This window comes from Wyeomyia smithii, chromosome 2 (genome assembly GCF_029784165.1).
Source record: "Wyeomyia smithii strain HCP4-BCI-WySm-NY-G18 chromosome 2, ASM2978416v1, whole genome shotgun sequence".
In the NCBI taxonomy this organism is placed as follows: Eukaryota; Metazoa; Arthropoda; class Insecta; order Diptera; family Culicidae; genus Wyeomyia; species Wyeomyia smithii.
In genome coordinates, this window is record NC_073695.1 from 41325678 (window position 1) to 41345613 (window position 19936).

The 19936-nt window shown below is 36.9% G+C and overlaps 1 protein-coding gene and 2 non-coding genes across 4 annotated transcripts in view; all 3 read right to left on the reverse strand.

The window, feature by feature from the left end:
• LOC129720890 (fibrinogen-like protein 1) overlaps positions 1-19936 on the reverse strand; it is a 368457-nt gene that overhangs the window by 174556 nt on the left and 173965 nt on the right. The window lies entirely within an intron of this gene.
• On the reverse strand, positions 5403-5506 carry Trnay-gua (transfer RNA tyrosine (anticodon GUA)). The gene is made up of 2 exons: positions 5470-5506; positions 5403-5438 (listed from the first exon to the last, which is right to left on the reverse strand). It is a non-coding gene; the product is annotated as a tRNA-Tyr (tRNA).
• Trnaq-uug (transfer RNA glutamine (anticodon UUG)) lies at positions 16180-16251 on the reverse strand. Its single transcript has one exon. It is a non-coding gene; the product is annotated as a tRNA-Gln (tRNA).

Below are 19936 nucleotides of genomic sequence, written 5' to 3' on the forward strand. Positions count from 1 at the left end.
TCAAATTATCGATATTTATATATCGATAAAAGCCCCGAAATTATCGATTGTTATCGATGTTTGTTTTGGGCGATATTTCCCATCACTAACTGCGATGACAGTGGTACCGCTATAAAAGTTGGTAACGCGATTTGACGTTATTAGCAAGGTCCAATCTACCAATACTCAGAGGGAGAGATGTGCGGATAGAAATGTTGTGAGCCAAATGAACAAGAAAGGTAACACACTGAAAGGTACTGCAATCAGGTACAACAAAAGACGTGTTAATTTTCATGCGTTTTTCTTGTTCTATTGTTAAACAATCAATTAGGAATGACTAAAAATTGCATTATCACAGTGATTCTCAACCGGAGGTTCACAAACTTTTTGTATGGTTAACAAAATAATGACCAATTGTGATGAAAGTGTATAGAATTAAACATAAACATAGAATTTAACACCTTTACGGTTTTTGCGATGCAAGCAATTTTCCCCCAGAATTTTCATTGTCACCATCTATTATACGAGTCGAATGAAAAACTTGGTCAACAATGCGCTTTGAGAAGAGATCTGGCTCCTCTGACATGTAAAACACAGTTGCTAGATTGGTGTTTTTTTTTATCGCTTGTTTCTCTCTCTGAATATCTTGAACCTCAGCTAGAGTGCCTGTAAAATTCAGTGGAGACAGCTGTTTCAATGGAGTAAACAACCCAGGGGATCTTCCTGTCAAATATCGTGTAACTGTAACCAACATATTTGACAACATGGCGTCTGTTTGTTTTGGTTTCTGTCGTTTAGTAATGAAGTAGATCGATGTAAAATTAAATAGAATTGAAATGTGTTTTTTATCAAAACTCGAGAAATCACGGAAAACTTTTATAAATAATGCGTTGTGCAATAAAGTTTTTTGGCAGCAACCTGCATTTGGCGAAAAGTGATGAAGTTTCACAGACAGGTGATTTATCAAACATCATGGACCATCAAGCATGTTATATCAAAAAAACTCCACAAAAGTCCATTAAAATAGGCAGATAGAAGTATGGTGTTTTCGACAAAGTTGTTTCTTATGTGCTTCAACTTTGCCGAACAAAGTGAATTTTCATATGCAAAAAAGGAAAAAAAGTAAAATTCGCGCTTCTTGACAGTTTGACAGTAAATCCCGCTGAAACCAATAGATTATAGAAAGGTACGAAGATGGTTTGAGTCTCTTAATTGTGGAGAAAACAATTCACACTGGGCCAGTAATGGAATCTAGCAGAACAAAATTATTAGCGCTCTCAGTGTTTGACCAATCTTCTATAAAGTTTCTTGATATTTTTAGGGCTTTAAATTGGATGTTTTAACTAGTTCGGAATTTAGCCGCAATTTTTTACAAGTTTTTAAAGTTTAGAGCTGAAAATGCCTTGCTGCGCCAAGAGAATGCGGAAAACCGTTTCAAATGGCACTTTCTCGTTGATCAAGATTTACGCCACATTCCAAAAGCTCGTGTTTTTTGCCCTTTTTTGCTACCAATACAGACAAATACCTTCTTCTTCCTCACCTGTATATATTTCATTGCCTTGAAACAATCTACACTATAAAAAATCGACACGTTACTGCCAAGTGAATTCCACTTATTGTGCTAATAGATGAAACATTTCATATCTACGTGAAATACACTTGCGTCTTAGTTCACAGCACAAAATCAAGTGTCCTACACTTCGGTTTGCCATGTCATGCGTACCAAAATCGGTCTTCCAACACTCAGATTTCAATGTTAAAACACGTCAAATGACAAGACACGTCAAAACACCATGAATTCCATTAAAAATCGGTATGGGTCGACATGAGAGAATGATTGGGGTTTTTTTATTGGCATTTATATGTTAAGAGCATTTGGTATAAGCGTGTGTTTTTTTGTTAGTGTATTACACTCGAAGGAGAAAAGAGGAAGGATGTTCAGTACTACCAGCATTACTTTGGATGGCATGGCGTCATTATAGTAATATCCTAGCCTAACGTTAGTGTTTTTCACCATCACAAGAAAATATTTCACCATTATGCGATGTTCGTTCTCTCTCTCTTCAGGTTTCCCATTTTTTTTGTAAAAAATGGGATATCCAGTAATGATTTTCACCGTTTATAGCTTTCTGAAGATTTATTGCTTTGCGTTTTGTTGTGTGTACTGAATTTTTGTAAATTCGGTTTATGAATTGTACATTGGCATTACGCGGCTAGTGATTGAGCGCTTGGAGTAAATTTTCATTTTCCTTCAACAAAGGAACTGTAAAGATTGTTTGGCTAGATTTTCAGCTAATAAAGTTCCCCAAGAAGGTGCTGCTGTGGCTGACAATCAACGAGAAGGGGATGTCAAAATCGGTCTTCTGGACTGACCGTGAACGGGGAAATTTGTAATACGAAGTGCCTACCGGAAGTTGCGTCGTACATCAAGAAATACCATAAGGGCGAAGACGATCGTTGGAGAAGATGATGCGACTGAATGTCGATGTGGTACCCAAGTCGACGAACCCGCTCAGCGTCGCCCCGTCGTTTATGTATCATGAAAAAATGTAAAGCCTTATTTTCAACGCAGATTTTGACCAACTGAAGAAGTGCTCTGCTGCTGGAAACAACTGTGATCCAGCAACCTCCAACATTATTCTAGAATGAGTTCAAACTAATTGGGCAACGCTCCTCTTTGTGGTTACCAATCAATAAAAAATAATATGCACAATCGACAAGACTCCTTTCTCTCGGCGAAATATAAATCCTTCTCGTAATAAAACTGACCAGAGGTATAATAATGTCATCTTTATGGAATTGTCATTATGGTGGGGTGTTGAGGGAACGAGGCTTCGTACGGCTCCTTTCTCGTGACGAAATAATCCTTCTTATAATAAAATTGACTAGAGAAATATCCAAGGAATTGTATTTGGCGACATTGGCACAAGGAAGAGTTTTCGATAAGACGAAGAAGAGTTTTGACATAATAAGTCTCTTTTATAATAAAATTGTTCAGAGGAACGTTTGTGGAGGGCTATCCAGGCCATTGTAATCTGACGGTACAGAACACAGAAGAACTTAAACATAAGCACGGAAATGATAAGCATGCTCTCAATAGTGGTACTACCGATAATATGAAGTGTAGAATACAAGAAAACAGTTTCACAATATATAGATCAATTATTTCTGGTCGGTTGAACCCAATCTAAAATTGTAGCAACTTTTTCAAAATACTTTTTACACTCGATTAAAACTTATTAGGTATCATATCACTCTTAGTTATAATAGGTAATGGAACACCAACCATGATGATGCCTTTTTTCGCGGTATATTTATGGTCCAGTTATGAAATATTTAAAAGAGGTAGTAGATTTTTCTCAAAGGCAAAAATACACAAAATTAATTACTGCTCTTTGCATAACCCGATAAATCTCAATAATAACGAGAGATATAGAAAAGTTGCCAGAGAATAACTTTTAGAATATTATCAAAATTTTCATTGAAAAATATTGAAAAAAAATGAAATTGAATTGGGATCCTACGCTGCAAAAATTGATTTTTAAAACTAAGAGTTATTTTTAGAAAAAATCAAACTAAAGATTTTAGATATAGAATTAGTTCCCTAAAACTCTAAAAATTCTAGAATGGGAAAAAAAATTTTCACATTTTTTTGTTTATACAAAAAATGAAAAACAAAATGCTAGGGCACAAATAGATTAGGTTAGGTTAAATTTGTACTGTTGTTAAGATTGCTGTTAAAATTGTTGTTCATTCTTATTATAATAAATTAGTTCACTAATGTTTCATAAACCCTCGTACAGCAGGACCAGGGAGAGTAGGAAATTTGAATCAAGAAACATGAATCCGGAAACAAAGAATAACGGAATTCATTCACTCAGTTCGGCTATCGCCCCGTGGCCCATTTCCTACCACACAGCTCTGGCCTTGTTTGTGGCGCTTTGATTGGCACTAAGATGCAACAGAACTGACATCCGGAGCGCAGCTGCGTTCGCGCTGGGTCCTGCTCAAGGGGTAGCGAAAGTATTGTAAGTATGTTAAATTAATGTAGTAAATATTCCGAATGTAAAGCGAAGCGATTCATTGCAACCAGTTCGGCAGCGAGTGCGCATATTTATTTTTCGTTTCCTTGACGTTTGGTTTGGTCCCGACTGAAAATGACACCGATTTCATATGATTTTTTTTCCACCCGTCCAATTGTTTTGTCCTGCTGGCAAAATGCGCGACTTTCTCCCGATTTTGCATGAATAATCAATTTTTCCCGCGGTGTTTTCAGTCACAAATTAAGATTTTTTAAATCTTTTTACTGGGGATCAGTAGTAGCGGTGTAAAATGATCTGCACGTGTTTTGCCTACTGATCAGGCGGCAAACCGACAGACAACTGCTCATCCTACGAGGGTTCTTTTTGTATTGTTCCTATTTGAAACAATGAGGATTTAAGGGATTTGCATAAATTCGGAAATTGTTAGCTCTATTGTCGTTCAAGCGGCCGACAGTTAACCAAAGGCGATTATGAGAGGATTCAGTTTGTCCGATCGATGGACATGTAGTATGCAGGTGTCGATTGCTTGCCTGTGTGTCGACCAGTGCAGGTGTTCCTGGCCCTAACAATAGAAACGAAGCTACAGGAAGGATGAGAAAACAATAAATTTGCACAGAAAATTAGGCTTCCGTTAGCGATTAGGTTATTGGAATGAATAGTTTGGTTTGTTCTTTTTAGATATTTTATTCGTCCCAGAAAAATAAACCTCGTACTGTTCAGTGCTTGACTACAAGCCTAGAAAGAGTTAAATATGCCACAGCGATTGCGAGGTGGCGTGAAATTCGGACCATTAGCAAATCTAATCGTTACGTATTGCCCTATGCGCGATCCTTCCTCCTCAACACTGGGACCCCACTCGCAAGAGCAATGCCTTCGTATTCATTACGTCCACGGTGCAGCCGGAATGAAAAGTCCCTCCCGTAACAAGATCGTGTTTGTTTTCCGTACAAATTTCCACGCCGCAACCTTTCCGCCGTTTGCCGTCCCACAAGGGAGAAGAAATAAATTGTCCATGTCATTGGACTTCGAGGTTTCCGTTTGTCCTGAGTTAAATCTCCAGTCGCATAGGAATTTATGAATGAGCACTTGTTTTCAAAGCCCATGCAGAGTGGGTCTCGTTGCAATGACGGTGGCGGTGTGTGGTAAGCCCGGCAACAAGAGACCTCGCAGGAGAAAGACAGAGGACGAAAAAAAAACTGTCGCTTGTAGTGAATGGTTAAGATATGTTAGAACATGGGTTAAACGTAATTAGATATCACAAGTGGTACGTGGGTTGTTTGAACGAGAAGAAATAGTCGAGGCGTGTTCATGCATCGGTTCGAGAGAAAAAAAAAATGGAAGGGAAAGTGAAGAAACATGCAAAAAGTCGTTGTCTCTCTCTCCTTCGAGCCGGATTTGAACCAGCGACCTATGGATCACTGCTACTCAGTTTTGGATGAGTTCCACACTACAGTCCACCGCTCTACCAACTGAGCTATCGAAGGTTGTAGTGAATGGCTTAGTAGAGTCGAATCAAACAAACCCAGCTACCGGCGATACTAACTTGCAAAACAACCTCAACTATGCCTAGTTTTGCTCTCGGCTGCTACTGTAACTCAGAGTGACAGTGCCACCTACGAGGAGGTAATTAGTGAAAATTGATCTGCGACCATTATTTTATATTTCTCATGTAAAAGACCCAGCGGCAGTCTGATTTACGGGGGTCCAATGAAGAAAAGTGAGCAAATTAACTGCTACTGGCGTAGTTTATTCGTATACGCTAGGCTGCTTGATACCTCTCTCTCTCTTCCCTCCTGGGGTGGTAGGTGATGTGTTTTCTACGGTGACTGTGATGCAGGCTACTACTATGTTATAGGTAGGTTATCTCTGTTGCTACTCAGCATAGCAAGCCATGCACCCGGTTTCTCTATGCAGTCAGCAGTGGGGCAGCTTGTGTGTGGGATTTCGTTATGATTGACATTCGGAGAAATGATCATACCTGAATGAAATCTTTTTTCACTACTGGTAACGGTTTTGCGATATGTATACTTTGTGCAGTAATGATGGATCGCCAACGGAATGGGTGATCATTATTCAATGTTGTTTTTTTTTTTTTCAAATAATTTAACTGTGTGTTGAAATCCCGTATCGAGCTGCCTCAAGCTTTGATCTAGTTTTTGGTCTGCTTTTTCCTACCATACCGATCAGCAACCGATAGATAGAAGATTATTATCGTGTAGACAATTGGGTTGTTTATCTATACCAGTTTTTTTTTATCATCTGCGTTTTCTGCGCAAACGCTGCGTTTTCGAAGCAAAACGTTATTTTTAAAAGTTTTCTATCATTATTTTTCGGTTTTCGAATCACAAATTAAAACTGCTCTAAATCTGCTTGAAGTCGCTACAACGACAAATCGCTCATATATCAACTGTCATTCAAGCGATTAAGAGCGATTTTTATTCTATAACTGCTTCGGACGTCTATTTGGAGGAAATGGTATTCTGCTTGGACTCTGATTCTTGTGAGCTTTTTGCGAAGTTTTTCTCCTCAGTATTTGCCACGGATTGTGCCTCAAATGACGATGCTCGGCGTGCTGTGGCTAATGTGCCAGCCGACCTTGTTGATCTTGACATTTTTGAGGTCACGCATGACATGATTACTATCGCCGCTGAGAAACTTAAATGTTCGTACACTGTTGGTCCCGACGGAATACCGGCTGTTCCTTTGTGCCGTTGTATTGATATTCTGGCTGCTCCACTTTGCACAATTTTCACCTAATCTTTGGCTCAAGGGAAGTTCCCTGAGGGATGGAAGCACTCCTATATGTTTCCGGTTTTTAAAAGTGGTGATCGACAAAATGTCAGAAACTATCGTGGAATAACTAATCTGTCAGCTGCGCCTAAATTTTTTGAGATCATTGTAAGCTCTATTGTATTGAATTGCACACGCAACTACAGTCCTTCGGACCAGCATGGTTTTGTTCCTGGACGATCTGTAACAACAAATCTGATGGATTTCACGTCAAATTGCATTTCTGGACTCGAACGAAACGTACAGGTTGACGTTATTTCGTTATCAATGAGTTAAATCAAAGCTGCCTTCGACCGAATTGATCATCGAATACTGCTGAACAAAATTTCCCGTCTTGGTGCTTCATAACGGTTCGTTAAATGGCTTGAATCATTCCTGTGCAATAGAATTTTGCAAGTTAAGCTTGCATCAGGTGTACCGTCTGCGTTCAAGAACAAGTTTGGTGTACCACAGGGTAGTAACCTAGGACCGCTTCTTTTTATTTATTATGAAAGAATTACCTTGGCGTGATCCTACGAATCTGCCACCGTACTCGGATCGTTGCCGCCTGCTTGGACTCGACACTCTAGAACGCCGCCGCAAAGTACAACAGGCTGTATGCATTGCCAAGATCCTGAATGCTGGATTCCCCGAAGTTGCTGTCATTGATGAATTTTCGTGCATCTCAACGCATGCTGAGGCTCTCTTCGATGTTTTTGAACCAATTGCATCATACGAACTATGGTTATTATGAACCTGTTGCCTTTTGTGTGAGAACATTCACAAGTTGCGAGCATCTTTTTGAATTTGGTGTGCCTAGTCATATTTTCAAACATAGATTAGCTAACATTAGCTACTTTTAATGGTTATCCTTTTTTCATTAAGACCTTATGTCAGATGATACAGTTAGAAATAAACAAATAAGCAAATTCTTCATTTGAACGACGAAAGACAACGATAGAAAATTTGAAAAATCACGTTTTGCTTGAAAACACTGGCAGCACAACGAAGCACTAGCATGCGAACCAGAACCATATCCAGTTGCAGCAGCCTGAAAGCGACAATGATATAAGCACACTTTCGTAGTGTGAATATTGTCATTTGATATTTTCCCGCTGACCCGTACAATTGTGTACGGTCTTCGTAGTCTTTTTCCCTAGTTTTTGTACTGAAGAGTCAAATTGCAATCACCATTCCGGCGAGAGAATTACTTCGGTAGTACTAACCCGCATGGGCACAGCCAAGATTTAGAATAGGAAAGAGAAAGCTTTTTATAACTGTAAAACATTTTACATTTTATGCATTCAAATTATTGAGTATAAAAATCAACTTTAAAACTTAATGCTTTTGTTGTTGGTTTCGCAATGAGTTAAATTCTTACCAAATGTTACCCTTATCTCAAGTCGATGGATTTTCTTCTCATTTTTTATATTAATATTTTTTTCGAATGGCATCAAATAGTATGAAATACTAGTTAAGGTTTTAGATGTCGTACCGTGTCAAATATACTATTATTGATGAAATAAAGGGTTTAGAAAAAATTCAACATTGTCAAATCCGCATCCGGATTTCTGAGCGCGTCAAAAGGCTGCAGAGTGATTGTTCGCCGGGTTCGTCGCTTTCACGTTTGCTTACGAAACAACTTCTTCATTTAAGTCTATGAAGACTTCACGCAGTTCTGTTTTGGTTAAAAACACCAAAATTCACATGATCGATTCTAAAAAGTAAAGCACATTTTTTCTCGCTCCTTTTGACTGGTTGTCAACACAGGTTTGCTCTAGAGCTGAAACCAACGTTATCAAATGGCTTTGTAAATTGATTCCTTCTGTTAACTTTGACCATGATTCGTTTGGAATGGTTCATGATTGCTGATTTGAATGTTTAGAAAAGTCTAAATAATTATTTGTGTTGACGTATATTTACGTTTTTGAGGAAAAACTCTAGGGATGTAGACTGAAATTTTACTGTTTGTCACCATGAAATGAGATTTATTATGACGTAGAATTACGTCATACGGCAACACATATACAGGGGTACGAATTGAAAAACCGAAAACATCGAGAGCGTTTCAAATGTCTGTAACTCAAAGTTTAAACTGATTGGTTGCTCCATGCTTGATTTCCCTAACTCGGTAGACAGAATGCTATACTTAGTTAACCGGAAATGCACTAGTTGAGCTATAGTGGATGGCCACTAGGACGATCCTAACTAAATAGCAGCGAGTAGCAGCAGTAGCGGTAGCCATTATCGAATCACTGGTGCAAGAAGATGATTTACTGGGAACTGAATGGGCCAGCAGCAGGTGGCAATTTCGATTAGCTCGCTGTCTTCAATAGCAAATAGCACCTTCCACGACCCTAGATTTTGGATCTCCCTTCTGTGTGGTAAGCACTGTCGACATACAGGGTAACTAAACCAACCGTCCTTTTAAGGACGAACTAATATTTTCAATCGAGATAGAAAAATGAGTTTTGCACAACTGAGTACTACAGTAATCGTGAGTTTACTATCAAGAAACGGAGAACTTTTACTGCTAAGAAATGTAAGCGTTATAGTAAAAAAATACAGCACCTGGTTTGCAGTAACTTTACAAAACGAGTAACGAATTAAACTGTCACACAATTGGCATATCGTCTTTTTTGTTCAAAACTTGCACAAACTATTTCATAGGTTCGAGAAAAACAGATTTGAAATTTAAAATTTCGCATTATCTTTCACCAATTTGGATCTGTTAATATGAAGACTTTCAAAAACATGAGAAAGGAAAACTATGAAGCATGCAACAAGTAGATTAATCATGCAATAAGTAACACTGCGGATAAAATTGAAATTTACCACTATCCGCAGTGTTTTGGCTGAATCATTTCGCCTGCTGCACACACAGTGAATTGGTTTTAAGGAGCTAGGAAAATTTTTTCTTCAATGCAGATTGCCATTTGCATGACGAGTTCTGCTGCTTCCTCGGTTGCATTTTTTACCATTTACAGAGCTCTATCAGCTACTAAGTTGTCCAGATCGGTTAGCAGGTAGACAGCAAAATTTTATAACACGCACGAGTGGTAGAAAAATCTTAACTGCTTCACAATCAAATGACTTCAAAAAATTCATTTTCATTTTTTTAACAGAGTCAACATAAGAACATATGGATCGTATTCTCACCTATTGCATGGAATAAATTGATATAAGACAGACTGTCGTAATTCTACTTGTTGTCGTGTCTTATAAACAATTTCTTCAACTATTTTCATGGTGAAGTTGCACAATAAACCACCGTAAGATGGCTAATATGGGATAAATTTACCATCTTCTATGTACAACAATTTAGTAGCTTCCACTTTGTACACAGGTCGATAACACCACCGCACATTGAGACAAAACTGAAAAAAGACGGACAAAAGTCTTTTTCGACGTTTTAGCATGAAGGCGTCATCCGAGAAGTTACTCATTTTACTCATTTTTCAACTGATATATATCAATAAACGTCACTTTCTGGTAGCCAAAATTACCATTTAGTCAGTCGTTGTATGCACTAGACTGCCGTGAGATGACAAAGTGACGTAAGTGCCATTTTTCTGAATGTGGGTTTTCATGCCAATTTGTTCATTATTCGAAGACCTACCTTTTGGTATCTACTTTTTCGTTGTTTCTTATTTGTACGTTGCATGAAAAAAAACAAGGTGACATAGGCAAATAATTCAATACAAAAGTGACAAGAAATTCATTCGTTTTTGGGCCGTACTGAAAAACTGATCACTTGGATCTACGTCACAATCATCTCACGGCAGTAGAAGTGTGCGCAAAATTATGGCCGGGTATGATTGGGTATTAGGGTTTTCTCAGTAATCTTCTCAAACATATCAATCATACATATTTGATGACCTTGTAGACGGCTTTCACACTAACTCGACCAGATGGTGGCAGCAACCTCTCAACATTCAATGAAACTTTGTGGATGTGAAAGCCTTTCTACACCAAGCTACTTTGCATATTAATCAACACTAACATAAGGAAAGGTCTGATAATTTGAAGCCTTCTTAAAAAATCGGCATTTCTGAATAATGATATAGTAAAGTTCTCAAGACATACTTTATTATGCAACAGGGCTTAACAGACATAACAGGAAATTATATTTTTATTCAAAACCAGAGAAGACATTAATATGAAGATTACACATGAAAAAAATTGGTTCTGCAAACTTTTTGTTCTTAAAATCAACTTATTTTAATGTACGATCTCAAATTCAATTTTTTTCAACATTTTAAAATGAAAATGCAGACAATTTTCTAAAAACCATCCCTCGAAAACTTTTCTTCTCTCTTCAGGTCAGCAAAAATATGATTGGTATGATCGAAAATATTGCTGATCATACCCGGCCATGATTGAATTGAAAATGAGTAAAATTAAAATCAATTGAAATTAATTGATTAAAACAAATTTTCAAAGCAAACTATTTGGTATACGATGTTGATAGTTGAATAGTTGTGTCTCTTGATAATTTCAAAAACTGTGTAGAAGAAGCCAACTTGATTATATGCGGTTCAAAGTCAAGAAACTCAATAAATTGACAGAAATTTAGCTGGATCTCAATGGACAATATCAATACTTAAACTGCCTTAAAGAAAAAGTCATAAATTTTATAATTCTATAACTTTACCGAAGACCTAAACTTGATATCTTGTATAGGGATACCATCCGTCCTGATTTAGCAGGACATGTCCTGATTTTGAACTTCTATTTAGGCGTCCTGATTTATTTTTTATATTTTAGCATTTGTCCTGATTTTCTTAAGATATTTAATTTTGATGTGTGGTAATGAGCAGAATTTTTGAAAATTGCTTAATAAATGTTTTCGATTCTAGGTCGCAACGCTCACTGCGATCGAATTTTTTTCATTTGTTGAATCTCAGTAGAGTAATAAGAAGAATCTTACACGCGTTTATCGTTACCATTAAGCATCTGGCAGTTGTTAAGTTTAAGTTGAAACAGTTTACGTGTGTTGAATTTTTAAAATATCTACTAATGCATAACAATTTAAAGTGGTTTGATGAAAGTGGCTTGTCAGAGATACACTCAGTTTTTTTACTATGTGTTTTTCTACACGGATTTTCGAATTAACGGGTTTTTCACGCGTATTAAAAAATCGAAGGATTTTTTAATCACCGCGTTCTTCCACGAGGTACATATCAACGCGTGAAAAAAAATTAAATAAGAAATTAATTTACTTAATGTACAGTGAATAAAAAAGTTTTATATTGTATTTTAATTGGTAAAACACATATTACGTGTTATATTTGCTCATACATCAAAGAATAGAATGGCTAAATTAAATTTCTGCCGAGAAAAGGTTTCCTGATTTCTAACTTCGACCAGATGGTATCCCTAATCTTGTAACTAAATGTTGTTGCTTTCATTTTGATTGCATACCCTCCTAATAACATTTTCAACGAATATCTAAAAACTATTTAAAATCGCATATTAGGAAACTTCTTCGAAGACACCTATATGATATAACATCGAAAAAGACTTTTGTCCGTCTTTTTTCGGTTTGGTCCCACTGCACGCCGGTTAAGCCTTTACGATTGGTTAGGGAAAGAAAAGCAGAAGTGTTACAATCGTTGTTGCCAGAGACCGAGTTTGCCTATGCATCTTTAAGGACTATAACGGAAAGGAAGGTTACTTTGTCATGGTGGTAAATGATGGATTTTTATACTCTGATACCTTTCCCTCTTATTTTTATAGACTCTACTGCTCTTTTTTACAGAGCCTCGTACCCTGCCAAGTATCGGCAGTTATAAGTGCCTGGAGAGGTATTTAATTGAAGTTATTCAATTGTGTGTGACTTTTTTTTCTGAAATTTAGAGAGAAAAATGGGTCAAGTAAGGCGATGGGAGGAAACTTGAGACTAAACCCATGTGTAGATTCAAACTCATGACCAATCGCATGTAAAAGCAGTCTCTGTAACCTTTAAGCTACGAGTTCCCCTTGTTCACAACAACTCGATAATACTGTGCATAAACAGTGGTACCCACAATACTAATTCGAACATAATTTTGTTGTAAACAGATAATAAACAGATGCGTGACTGAGAGTATGGCAACTCCTGCTTTTTGTTTCCATCCGGCTATTTCTTTGCGTGGTTGAGAGTTTCATCGGTTCAGTCCACTGTCTACCAATTGGGAATGGGATTCATGTTTTGTACACTCATATACATAAAATCTCTTCGCGAAACTGGGAAAATGGCATAACTAAAAAAGGGCGGAGACACTTACAATTTGAATCAAAAGTAAACATAGCGAACTCAAAACGAGCTTGTGATTGTTTGCCGCTGCTTTTCCAATTGATTCTAGTTCCTTTTTCACTGGCTTGCAGTTGAATAGATATGTAATTTATATTTTAGTGGTGTTTTGACCAATTGGTAATTCGGTTCAATGATAGAAATTTTGGTCATGAGTTGCTTTCAAACAAGTTTATTTTATTGTCTAGGCCAACGTTTCGAAGATATATTTCCTCGTCATCAGGGCAAAAACAATTACAACAGGTTTTCGTCAAGTGGTTGGAGATAAATTTTGTCACAAATATATACTGAACTACAACAGTATTTTCCAACAAACATCACAAAAAAAAAACTTTTTTGAAAGCAACCCGTGACCAAAATTGCCATCATTGCTAATTTATAAATTAGCCAATTTATGTTTGAATAAAAAACTTCGCCTGTTGATTATAATAATCGTGTACAAGATCTGTTTGATGGAAGATGGCACTCAAAAATGCACTTGGCACGTACAAGTCTACAGTTTAGCATCCTGTTCTCAGCTGTAGGAACGAGCTGGTGATTGGTTGAATTGTTTTCTATAGAAACGAGCTGGTGATTGGTTGAATTCTAAACCAAACATGGTTGATTTTCGGCTCAACTTTGCAATATGCTATTGAAAGATGTGACAACTTTTATACCGCACGTTTGGACCTTACCTTTCTATCAAGTCGTTGCACAGTGGTCCAGGAAGGCAAAAAGTGGCACTTAATTCTATAGCACCTTTTTTCGTCATCCTGGCTAAAAAGTGTATTTGGAACCATTGTTTGTATGAATGACCCGCATCATTTCAAAGGGTCAAAAGTTCTGCAATGTTTACTATATCAAAAAATTATAACTTACTTTTTCATGTTGAGAGAAAGAGAAATGGTTTATTTGGCAAAGTTGTAGATGATTTGAAACTATGAAGGTATAAAGCGCTTTGGAATGAAGTTCCACTTTGCCTTTTTGGACCACTGTACATTGGCGTTTGAAATCCGTTCAGTGATAGTAACATAATCCGTATTTCAGGAGGGCATATTTTCGTTACTCTTTCCACTGAATGCCACCCTAGTAAAGTAAGAACTTATAACTTGCAATCACTCTCTAATGCAACAATGCAATCAATGTTACAAGCAAGTTTCAAGTAGTTCCACGTCATTCTTGCGGTCGTGGCTTTGCACACAACCCTTCTGTTTTAGCAAACATGCCATAGAATCAAAATACTATTTTTTTAATTCTGAATGCAGAAAAAAGGCAAAACAAATTGTAATTGAAATTATATTCAATGTTTAGTTACTCATTTCATGCTGGTTTCATGACATGGATCCTTGTCGTGTGATGTTGGAAAAAGAACTATTTAACTTAAATTTGAAAATCATTAGACAGAAATATATTACCATCAATTAAATAAAAATTGGAAATGATTAGAAAAAAAAACGCAAATGAAGAGTTTGTTTCTTACACAATAAAGCCAAGTTGAGACATGAACTAAACTTGAAACTTCAAACGCGATTATCTCGAAATGGTGTGGTCAAAAAATTAACTTTACCGTGATAAAGATTGCAAAAAATGCACTTCACCATAAAAACGTATTCGTTTACGGAAACGAAATGAGTCTAAACTAATGAACTTTATGGGATTTATGATTTTAATTGGCCTGTAAAACGTGTTCATTGCAAGTCTATTAAAGAAAGTTTCGGGGAAACGACAATGCCTTCACTAATAGTTGTTATTCTTTGATAAAAATTGTTATTGAAAACCTGTACTATATAAAAATAAATAAAAAAAACTTCTCAATAAGATTTTCATGATTTAGATAAACTCGTAACTAATTCTATTTAGTTTAAGCTAGAATAGTTAGAAAAACATATACTATTTTCATCTTTCAAAAAAAAAAAAAAAAAAAAATAGATGGGCATAATATTCATCCAAAGTCCGTCCGGGAGCTTTGTTAATATACTCATAGAATAAGCGACACTTGGAATGCAAGCTTCAAAACTACCGCCCGGGTTTCATTTTATTTTCTCCTGAATCGCAATACGTTCGATCATGTTGTTCGAAGACGAGACGAGAGGTTTAGCAAATCCTCTTACCGACGACGACAGGAACAAACATAATTCCTAGCTAATTATGTCGTAAAATGGAGGCGGATTCCTTTACTTTACTCATCAGTCCCATAAAAGCCATCACTTTGCTTGCTTGCAGAACAAATTGCTGAAGAAGGTGCGTCACGTTCAACACCACAGGAGACGGGTAAAACACTGCCGGTCCGGCCTGGACCATAAAGAATCTCGAAGACAGGTCCAGCATTTGCCGCGTTTAATTATAGAGTGAACCATAGACGGATGTTTTTACCCTGTGTTGGTGCTGTGTTTTCAATTTACAATCTGCACCCTCGGACGGAGGTCCTTCGACCCGCTGCACTTGCCTGGGTCAAACCTGGCAAGATTTATGATGATCGTTTTACGGCCTGTTTGATCGTTTCCTCACCTTTGCTTCCACTCTCTTGTGAGCAAGAAAAGTGGGAGTATCCACGCACGGGAACGGAAAAACCCAATCCCGGAAGGTAGAACGTGATGGGTTCAGTATTTGCTAAGGTAATATTGACGAGATTCGTTACTAAGCCTGGTCGTAGTTCCTGTGCAAAGTCTATACTGAATCTGATCGAACCAAGTGGGAAAGAGGCTGCTCGAGCGTTCAATTAGAGACACGCATTGCGGCAACCAAAATGGGAAATGTAATCGTTTTCTTCGCTAACACGTTCCAAACATTTTATGCAGCTGTTCAAAATGTAAGCTAAATAACAACCTGCTGTTGGTATTTGCTCGTGGTTTCATATGCTGTTGGAACTTCGCGACCGTCATTGAAATTGTGTGAGCTCCAATTATGGTTAACGAATATCAACGCTGTTTTACAAGTATCAGCATAGATTAAATTTTATTCACGTTTTTTTCAATAGACAAAATTGTCATTAATGACTAAATATCAAAAATAGTCATTAAATACTAAATATCAAAAATATAAAATTACCAAATTAACTTATTTGTCGTCTAGTGTGCAAATCTTGAAAAAAATGTTTTAAAGTCATTTCAAAGAAGGTTCCACCGAGATTTGAACTCGGATCGCAGGATTCAAAGTCCTGAGTGCTAACCATTACACCATGGAACCGCGATAAACGGCCATCTGCTTAGAGCCATTGGTTGATATTTAAAACCCCGTTCCACTGGTAAGCGCACATTTAAGCACGTCGATGAAAGCCTTGTTTACTTTCAGATGCAAGCACCGAGACACACAGACACGATAGTGGTGCCGGTGTTGCGGTTCTGCGAAGCTAATCGACAGCCTAGCGATCTTCGGCCGTCATGTAGCCAAACTTTCCGTACGTGGTGTGGTGAGCATATGAGGAGGAAATTGCCATTCTACTATTCTGCCTGTTGTGTTTTGTTTGGTTCACAGACAAGTGTGCGAGACAGAGAGGGTGACACTGAAAAGCCCAAGAAAGGAAATCACGATCGTTTGTTTCTTTTGGCTTGCAACGTTTTGAACACTTGTGCTGTTCAACCGCAGTAAGTTGAGATCTATTACGCTATAATATATAGTAGGAGAGAACCAACCAAACGCAACGCACAGCGACCGAACAATCGATCACTTGATCACTCTGCGGCTGCGGCGGTGTGGTAAGCCGAAGCCATCCGCCATGGAAAACCAGATTCACATCACACAAGACGCACAAGTGTTCAACATCTCACAACTCAACGCGAGGCGTGGCGGCTTGCAAAGTAGCAGCAACGGAGCCGGTGACGCTGCAAGGCGGTTTTTTTTTACGTTTGTAAACCGTCATCCTAGTGTAGGCCGTAGATAAGAAGCTTTCAGACTCTTTTGTTTATTCTTCACTTTAGCTTTTATTTCAGGTCTGGTTTGGTGCGGCGTTGCCTGCCTGGCTCACCTTCGGGTTGTGCTTATGATGGTGCGAGAGCTCACTGAGGTGATCCTTTAGTACGTAGCCGTGCGCTCGGGGGTGGTGAACTTTCTTGCAATGTTCTCTTCAAAATTTTCAGTCTGCAGAAATAGATAAAAAGTATGATATGCGCAAAAACAGTACCATCAAAAACTTTATCTGGGTTGTAAATCACCAAAAACTATAATAACAGAACAGCTCGTAAAAAAAAACATCAAAAAAACCTTAAAAGTTGCTGTAATCGTACATAGTTTTACCATAATTTAACTATGATTTTCATTGTAAATACATCATTTTTGCATTAAATCTTGATAAACATTTCAAAAGGTCCTATCTGCTTTCATCGTTTTTCCGAAGCGTCTTTTCATTTTGATAATGGTTCAGCTTTGGTAACTCTCCCAAGCGTGCAAATAACGTGTCATAAAAGATGTTTAATAAGTTGGGGTGATTAAATAAAAATGATCGATCAAAAAATCGATCAAAGCAGATAGGACCTTTTAAAATGTTTCTCTAGAAATATCATTGTCCAGAACAATAATAAACATAGTTTTTGCCTTTTTTACCATGAAAAAGGGGAGTTGTTATATATCTTAACAGCATTTTTCCAGGCACTTTTCCTATACATTTAAAAGTCACTGACAATGTTTTTCATGGTAAAATTATTGTCGGTGGTAGATTCAACAACAAAAAACATTGTGAAAACATGGTAATAACAAGAAACGTTCGCAAGCTTAAAGTAAAAATACCATGTTTTTTATGGTAACAATAAAAATATTTACCGTTGTTCATTTATTGTTCTCACCACAAAATACATCGTAAACTTTTTTTCGGGAGTAATAGTTTAAAGTTATCAAAAATTCAAAATTAAACGTGAACATTCCAAAAATTTAAAAGATAATATGATGCTAAAATATACTTATTTTTAAAAAAAAATTGGCGATAACCGTTTTATTTTAATACCAGTTTTCGTTTAAAAAAAACCTAAATTAATCCACCTAGCGGTCAGACCCAGCCTTTCTCATTCAACCTTATTATTTGTAAAAATAGATTGACACAAACGCGTCAATCCACTAAAGGAATATGTACTCTTTGGGTAGTCGAGTGATATACTCATTCGACCCTTTTGAGCACTTTTATGCCTTTAGTTTTTTCAGTGATTGCTATACTTTTCTAGGAGAAAGGCAAAAATTCAGTGTAGGATCCCAGAATTAATTTCTTAATATTTTTAAAAAGTAATGTAGAAAATTTTTTAAAAACCATTCCTTGACAACTTTTTTCGAAATCTTGTCATGACCGAAGCAAAAAACATTAAACCGCGTCATATAGGTATGGAAAAGTTTTTGTTAGAGAAACTTTTTTTCTTAAGAGTGCCCATTTTGGTCTGTTTAGAAGAGTTTAGGTAACTAAATTTTCTATATGAAAAAGCTGGTTTAAAAAAAAATCTGAGATAACCAATTTTTAAAAATTTACTTTTTTCTTTTGAAAAAGATTTTTTCCAATGTGAGATTTCAAATTTAATTTTTCAATATTTTTGTATGAAACTTCGTGCAATTTCCTAGAAGTCGTCCCTTGACAACCTTTTTTCTACTTCTTATTTAGATACAGCTAAGTTTTTCACGTGGTTTTTGCGTGGGTTGCATTTTTTATTAATTCAAAAACGGTACAAGATATCGACCTCAATCTAGTCACGTTTTCCGTTTTAGGTCACAATATAATAGTTTTTCTCAAAAACAATCAAAATTTTTGGTGTGAATACTGAATTTTATAACATTGTATTTTGGCCTTTAGAATGATCACAATTATATTCAACCAAAGTTCTAACGTTTGGGGAAGGTTTTCTACGATAATTTTCAACTCAATTTAGTCTTTTTATGCGATTCGATACCAATTTGGAACGTATCCCCCGCGTAAAAACCTGACTGTATATCGATTTATCAAAATAACTTCAGTCATTTTAAAATGTTAGTACAGAACGGGAGCGGATATTCTCTTCCCATAACTCATGACTAAATACAAAAAAAATCCAGAAAATTTCGTAACACAAATTTTGACAACTGAACAGGGGGCTCCCACAAGGTACTTGGCTCCCGGGCTCCTATAATCCTAAGTCTGACCCTAGCATTACATAGGCATAACATAAATATACTAGATTCCTTATTACGCGTCAGACCAACAAACAAACTTTAAAATATGTCAGATACTTTCAAATCAAATATTTCCATTTTTATAATTTTTGACGTGGGACTACGTCTTTGTTTACTATACTGGGATGCATTCTGTAAAATTGGAAATGAAACTGGCAAATGTTGCGTCAGATTTCAAACGTTAATAGCAGCATAACCACATGATGGATAGCAATGACCAATATGTTGTTGGATAGATAAAATGTGTAACAATTTTATAAAACGCTAGTTATCATTATTACTTCACTGCTCAACGGTGAAAATTGATAAAAAGTTACAGGGAAACATACGCGAACAATGAACCAATTACATGCGAGCATCCCTAGCACAGACGACGTGAATGGACACCATCCGTTCCCCGTGATATTCTCTGTATCAATATCAATATAAAAATAGACAGAATCTCCCCGTCCCAATAGGACAATTTATTTTTGCTTCCATGAGCTTAGACTAAAATGATGTCTCGAAGGTAAAAGTTTTCCGAAAAGTTTAAAACAATCTCGATTCTCGAACAATTTCTAAACCTGCTTTCAAAACCTCATAAAAACTGATGTCTTGTATGCCGGTAAAAGCAACAGTACCAGTGGAGTAAAGAACCGCGGGTCTCTCGTCGTCTATGAATGCAGCGGTACTCTTCTATTCATACATTTCAGCGGTACACTCCTATTCGTACTGCCGTGGTACTATTCATATTGCAGTGGTACACTTTTGT